Here is a 6479-nt window from a genome sequence, read left to right on the forward strand (position 1 = left end):
CCTGGGAAGACCAGAATTGAATAGCCCTTGTATTAAATCCTCTTGTCATTGCTACATCACCTTTAACGTGTGACTTAAAAGTCTCAGTTTAACAAAACACATGCAGTGCTGAATCAGTCATAGGTTCACAGGGAAATACAATCTTGAAAGATGGTGGAACAGAATCCTACAAAAAAAGGTTTTGAAACCCAACCGTGGATTATCTACGCATTTTGGCCAAGCTCTTTCTTAATCAAAACACATTTTTCATAGAGGACGAGAAGAGTTCATTGCATATTGCAGACGTGCATCCTGAGAGCGCCTCTGATTACAGGTCCATTTCCATTACACTAGATCAACTGTACTTTAATGAGATGCCTACAGTCCAGTACAGTCCAGTCTATTCCAGTATAGTCTAGTCCAGTATAGTCTGTCCAGTCCAGTCCAGTATAGTCCAGTCCAGTCTATTTCAGTACAGTCTAGTCCAGTCTATTCCAGTACAGTCTAGTCCAGTCCAGCCCAGTACAGTCCGGTCTATTCCAGTCCAGTCTATTCCAGTATAGTATAGTCCCGTATAGTCCAGTCTATTCCAGTACAGTCTAGTCCAGTCCAGTGCAATCCAGTCTATTCCAGTATAGTCTAGTCCAGTATAGTCCAGTCTATTCCAGTTCAGTCTAGTCCAGTATAATCCAGTCTATTCCAGTTCAGTCCAGTCCAGTCAATTCCAGTCCAGTATAGCCCAGTCTATTCCAGTCCAATCTAGTCCAGTTCAGTCCAGTATAGCCTAGTCCAGTCCAGTCAAGTATAGTCCAGTCCAGTATAATCTAATGCAGTACAGTTCAATCCAGTCTAGTGAAGTCCAGTCCAGTATAGTCAAGTCCAGTATAATCTAGTCCAGTACAGTTCAATCCAGTCCAGTGAAGTCCAGTCCAGTACAGCCTAGTCCAGTCTAGTAGAGTATAGTCCAGTCCAGTCCAGTATAGTCCAGTCCAGTATTGTCCAGTCCAGTATAGTATAGTCTGTCCAGTCCAGTCCAGTATAGTCCAGTCCAGTATTGTCCAGTCCAGTGTAGTCAGTCCAGTCCAGTATAGTATAGTAAAGTCCAGTATAGTCCAGTCCAGTCCAATCCAGTATAGTCCAGTCCAGTCTAGTCCAGTATAGTATAGTACAGTATAGTCCAGTCCAGTATAGTCCAGTCCAGTATAGTATAGTATAGTCCAGTCCAATATAGTCCAGTCCAGTGTAGTATAGTATAGCCCAGCCCAGCATAGTATTGTCCAGCATAGTATAGTATAGCACAGTATAGTATAGTCCAGCATAGTATAGTATGGTCCAGTATAGTATAGTCCAGCCCAGTATAGTCCAGTCCAGTACAGTATAGTCCAGTATAGTATAGTCCAGTATAGTCCAGTCTAGTCCAGTATAGTCCAGTCCAGTATAGTCCAGTCTAGTCCAGTATAGTATAGTCCAGTCCAGTATAGTATAGTCCAGCATAGAATTGTATAGTCCAGTATAGTATAGTATGGTCCAGTCCAGTACAGTCTAGACCAGTATAGTATAGTAAAGTCCAGTCCAGTATAGTCCAGTCCAGTATAGTCCAGTCCAGTATAGCCCAGTCCAGTATAGTCCAGTACAGTCCAGTATAGTATAGTCCAGTCCAGTCTAGTCCAGTCCAGTATAGTCCAGGCCAGTCCAGTATAGTATAGTATAGTATGTCTAGTCCAGTCCAGTATAGTATAGTCCAGTATAGTCTGTCCAGTCCAGTCTAGTATCGTCTAGTCCAGTATAGTCTAGTCCAGTCCAGTATAGTCTGTCCAGTCCAGTCTAGTATAGTCTAGTACAGTGTAGTCCAGTCCAGTATAGTCCAGTCCAGTATAGTCCAGTCCAGTATAGAACAGTCCAGTATAGTCCAGTACAGTCCAGTATAGTATAGTCCAGTCCAGTCTAGTCCAGTCCAGTATAGTCCAGGCCAGTCCAGTATAGTATAGTATAGTATGTCTAGTCCAGTCCAGTATAGTATAGTCCAGTATAGTCTGTCCAGTCCAGTCTAGTATCGTCTAGTCCAGTATAGTCTAGTCCAGTCCAGTATAGTCTGTCCAGTCCAGTCTAGTATAGTCTAGTACAGTGTAGTCCAGTCCAGTATAGTCCAGTATTGTATAGTATAGTATAGTCTAGTACAGTATAGTCTAGTCCAGTCCAGTGTAGTCCAGTCCAGTCCAGTGTAGTCAGTCCAGTCCAGTATAGTATAGTCTAGTCCAGTATAGCCCAGTCCAGTATAGTATAGTATAGTCTAGTCCAGTATAGTCCAGTCCAGTATAGCCCAGTCCAGTCCAGTATAGTCCAGTCCAGTCTAGTCCAGTATAGTATAGTCCAGTCCAGTATAGTCCAGTCCAGTCCAGTATAGTATAGTCCAGCATAGATTTGTATAGTCCAGTATAGTCCAGTATAGTATAGTATGGCCCAGTCCAGTATAGTATAGGTATAGTATAGTCTAGTCCGGTCCAGACCAGTCCAGTATAGTCCAGTCCAGTACAGTCTAGTCCAGTATTGTATAGTAAGTCCAGTCCAGTATAGTCCAGTCCAGTGTAGTCCAGTCCAGTATAGTATAGTATAGTCCAGTCCAGTATAGTCCAGTCCAGTCCAGTCTAGTCTAGTCTAGTCCAATCCAGTATAGTCCAGGCCAGTCCAGTCCAGTATAGTATAGTCTGTCTAGTCCAGTCCAGTATAGTATAGTCCAGTATAGTCTGTCCAGTCCAGTCTAGTATAGTCTAGTCCAGTATAGTCCAGTCCAGTCTAGTATAGTCTAGTCCAGTATAGTCCAGTCCAGTATAGTATAGTCTAGTCCAGTCCAGTATAGTATAGTCTAGTCCAGTCCAGTGTAGTCCAGTCCAGTCCAGTGGAGTCTGTCCAGTCCAATACAGTGTAGTCTGTCCAGTCCAGTATAGTATAGTCTAGTCCAGTATAGCCCAGTCCAGTATAGTATAGTATAGTCGGGTATAGTCTAGTCCAGTATAGTCCAGTCCAGTATAGTATAGTCTGTCAAGTCCAATCGAGTATAGTCCATTCCAGTATAGTATAGTCTGTCTAGTCCAGTATAGCATAGTATATTCTGTCCAGTATAGTCTGTCCAGTCCAGTCCAGTATAGTATAGTCTGTCCAGTATAGTCTGTCCAGTCCAGTCCAGTATAGTATAGTCCAGTCCAGTCCAGTCCAGTCCAGTATAGTATAGTCCAGTCCAGTATAGTATAGTATAGTCCAGTCCAGTATAGTCTTGTCCAGTATAGTCTGTCCAGTCCAGTCCAGTATAGTATAGTCTGTCCAGTCCAATCCAGTATAGTATAGTATAGTCCAGTCCAGTCCAGTATAGTATAGTATAGTCCAGTCCAGTCCAGTATAGTATAGTCTGTCCAGTCCAGTCCAGTATAGTATAGCCTGTCCAGTATAGTATAGTCTAGTCCAGTCCAATAGGGTATAGTCTGTCCAGTATAGTCTGTCCAGTCCAGTCCAGTATAGTATAGTCTGTCCAGTCCAGTCCAGTATAGTCTAGTCCAGTATAGTATAGTCCAGTATAGTATAGTCTGTCCAGTATAGTCCAGTCCAGTCCAGTATAGTATAGTCTGTCCAGTATAGTCTGTCCAGTCCAGTCCAGTATAGTATAGCCTGTCCAGTATAGTCTAGTCCAGTCCAGTATAGTATAGTCCAGTCCAGTATAGTATAGTCCAGTCCAGTATAGTATAGTATAGTATAGTATAGTATAGTCTGTCCAGTCCAGTCCAGTATAGTATAGTCTGTCCAGTATAGTCTAGCCCAGTCCAGTATAGTATAGTCCAGCCCAGTATAGTATAGTCCAGTCCAGTATAGTATAGTCCAGTCCAGTATAGTATAGTCCAGTCCAGTCGAGTATAGTATAGTCCAGTCCAGTATAGTCAAGTCCAGTATAGTATAGTCTGTCCAACCCAGTCCAGTATAGTATAGTCTGTCCAATCTAGTCCAGTATAGTATAGTCTGTCCAGTCCAGTCCAGGATAGTCTGTCCAGTCCAGTATAGTATAGTCTAGTCCAGTCCAGTATAGTATAGTCTGTCCAGTATAGTCTGTCCAGTCCAGTCCAGTATAGTATAGTCTAGTCCAGTCCAGTATAGTATAGTCCAGTCCAGTCCAGTATAGTATAGTCCAGTCCAGTATAGTATAGTATAGTCCAGTCCAGTATAGTCTAGTCCAGTATAGTCTGTCCAGTCCAGTCCAGTATAGTGTAGTCTGTCCAGTCCAGTCCAGTATAGTATAGTCTGTCCAGTATAGTATAGTCCAGTCCAGTATAGTATAGTCCAGTCCAGTATAGTATAGTCCAGTCCAGTCCAGTATAGTATAGTCCAGTCCAGTATAGTCAAGTCCAGTATAGTATAGTCTGTCCAACCCAGTCCAGTATAGTATAGTCTGTCCAGTCCAGTCCAGTATAGTATAGTCTGTCCAGTCCAGTCCAGTATAGTCTGTCCAGTCCAGTCCAGTATAGTATAGTCTAGTCCAGTCCAGTATAGTATAGTCTGTCCAGTATAGTCTGTCCAGTCCAGTCCAGTATAGTATAGTCTAGTCCAGTCCAGTATAGTACAGTCCAGTCCAGTCCAGTATAATATAGTCCAGTCCAGTATAGTATAGTATAGTCCAGTCCAGTATAGTATAGTCTGTCCAACCCAGTCCATTATAGTATAGTCTGTCCAGTCCAGTCCAGTATAGTATAGTCTGTCCAGTCCAGTCCAGTATAGTATAGTCCAGTCCAGTATAGTCCAGTATAGTCTGTCCAGTCCAGTCCATTATAGTATAGTCCAGTCCAGTCCAGTATAGTATAGTCTGTCCAGTCCAATATAGTATAGTCTGTCCAGTATAGTATTGTCTAGTCCAGTCCAATAGGGTATAGTCTGTCCAGTATAGTCTGTCCAGACCAGTCCAGTATAGTCTAGTCCAGTATAGTATAGCCTGTCCAGTATAGTCTGTCCAGTCCAGTCCAGTCCAGTATAGTCCAGTCCAGTATAGTATAGTCCAGTATAGTATAGTCTGTCCAGTATAGTCCCGTCCAGTCCAGTATAGTATAGTCTGTCCAGTATAGTCTGTCCAGTCCAGTCCAGTATAGTATAGCATGTCCAGTATAGTCTAGTCCAGTCCAGTATAGTATAGTCCAGCCCAGTCCAGTATAGTATAGTCCAGTCCAGTATAGTGTAGTATAGTGTAGTCTGTCCAGTCCAGTCCAGTATAGTATAGTCTGTCCAGTATAGTCTAGTCCAGTCCAGTATAGTATAGTCCAGTCCAGTATAGTACAGTCCAGTCCAGTCCAGTATAGTCTAGTCCAGTCCAGTATAGTATAGTCCAGTCCAGTATAGTCCAGTCCAGTATAGTATAGTCTGTCCAACCCAGTCCAGTATAGTCTAGTCCAGTATAGTATAGTCTGTCCAGTCCAGTCCAGTATAGTATAGTCTGTCCAGTCCAGTCCAGTATAGTATAGTCTGTCCAGTCCAGTCCAGTATAGTATAGTCTGTCCAGTCCAGTCCAGTATAGTCTGTCCAGTCCAGTCCAGTATAGTATAGTCTAGTCCAGTCCAGTATAGTATAGTCTGTCCGGTCCAGTCCAGTATAGTGTAGTCTGTCCAGTCCAGTATAGTATAGTATATTCTGTCCAGTCCAGTCCAGTATAGTATAGTCTGTCCAGTATAGTCTGTCCAGTCCAGTCCAGTATAGTATAGTCCAGTCCAGTATAGTATAGTCCATTCCAGTCCAGTCCAGTATAGTATAGTCCAGTCCAGTATAGTATAGTATAGTCCAGTCCAGTATAGTCTAGTCCAGTATAGTCTGTCCAGTCCAGTCCAGTATAGTATAGTCTGTCCAGTCCAGTCCAGTATAGTATAGTCTGTCCAGTCCAGTCCAGTATAGTATAGTCTGTCCAGTCCAGTCCAGTATAGTATAGTCCAGTCCAGTATAGTATAGTATAGTCCAGTCCAGTATAGTCTAGTCCAGTATAGTCTGTCCAGTCCAGTCCAGTATAGTATAGTCTGTCCAGTCCAGTCCAGTATAGTATAGTCTGTCCAGTCCAGTCCAGTATAGTATAGTCTGTCCAGTCCAGTCCAGTATAGTATAGTCCAGTCCAGTATAGTCCAGTCCAGTATAGTCTGTCCAGTCCAGTCCAGTATAGTATAGTCCAGTCCAGTCCAGTATAGTATAGTCTGTCCAGTCCAGTCCAGTATAGTATAGTCTGTCCAGTATAGTATAGTCTAGTCCAGTCCAATAGGGTATAGTCTGTCCAGTATAGTCTGTCCAGTCCAGTCCAGTATAGAATAGTCTGTCCAGACCAGTCCAGTATAGTCTAGTCCAGTATAGTATAGCCTGTCCAGTATAGTCTGTCCAGTCCAGTCCAGTATAGTCCAGTCCAGTATAGTATAGTCCAGTATAGTATAGTATAGTATAGTCTGTCCAGTCCAGTCCAGTATAGTGTAGTCTGTCCAGTCCAGTCCAGTATA

The sequence above is a fragment of the Salvelinus fontinalis genome, chromosome 21, assembly GCF_029448725.1.
Source record: "Salvelinus fontinalis isolate EN_2023a chromosome 21, ASM2944872v1, whole genome shotgun sequence".
Taxonomy (NCBI): Eukaryota; Metazoa; Chordata; class Actinopteri; order Salmoniformes; family Salmonidae; genus Salvelinus; species Salvelinus fontinalis.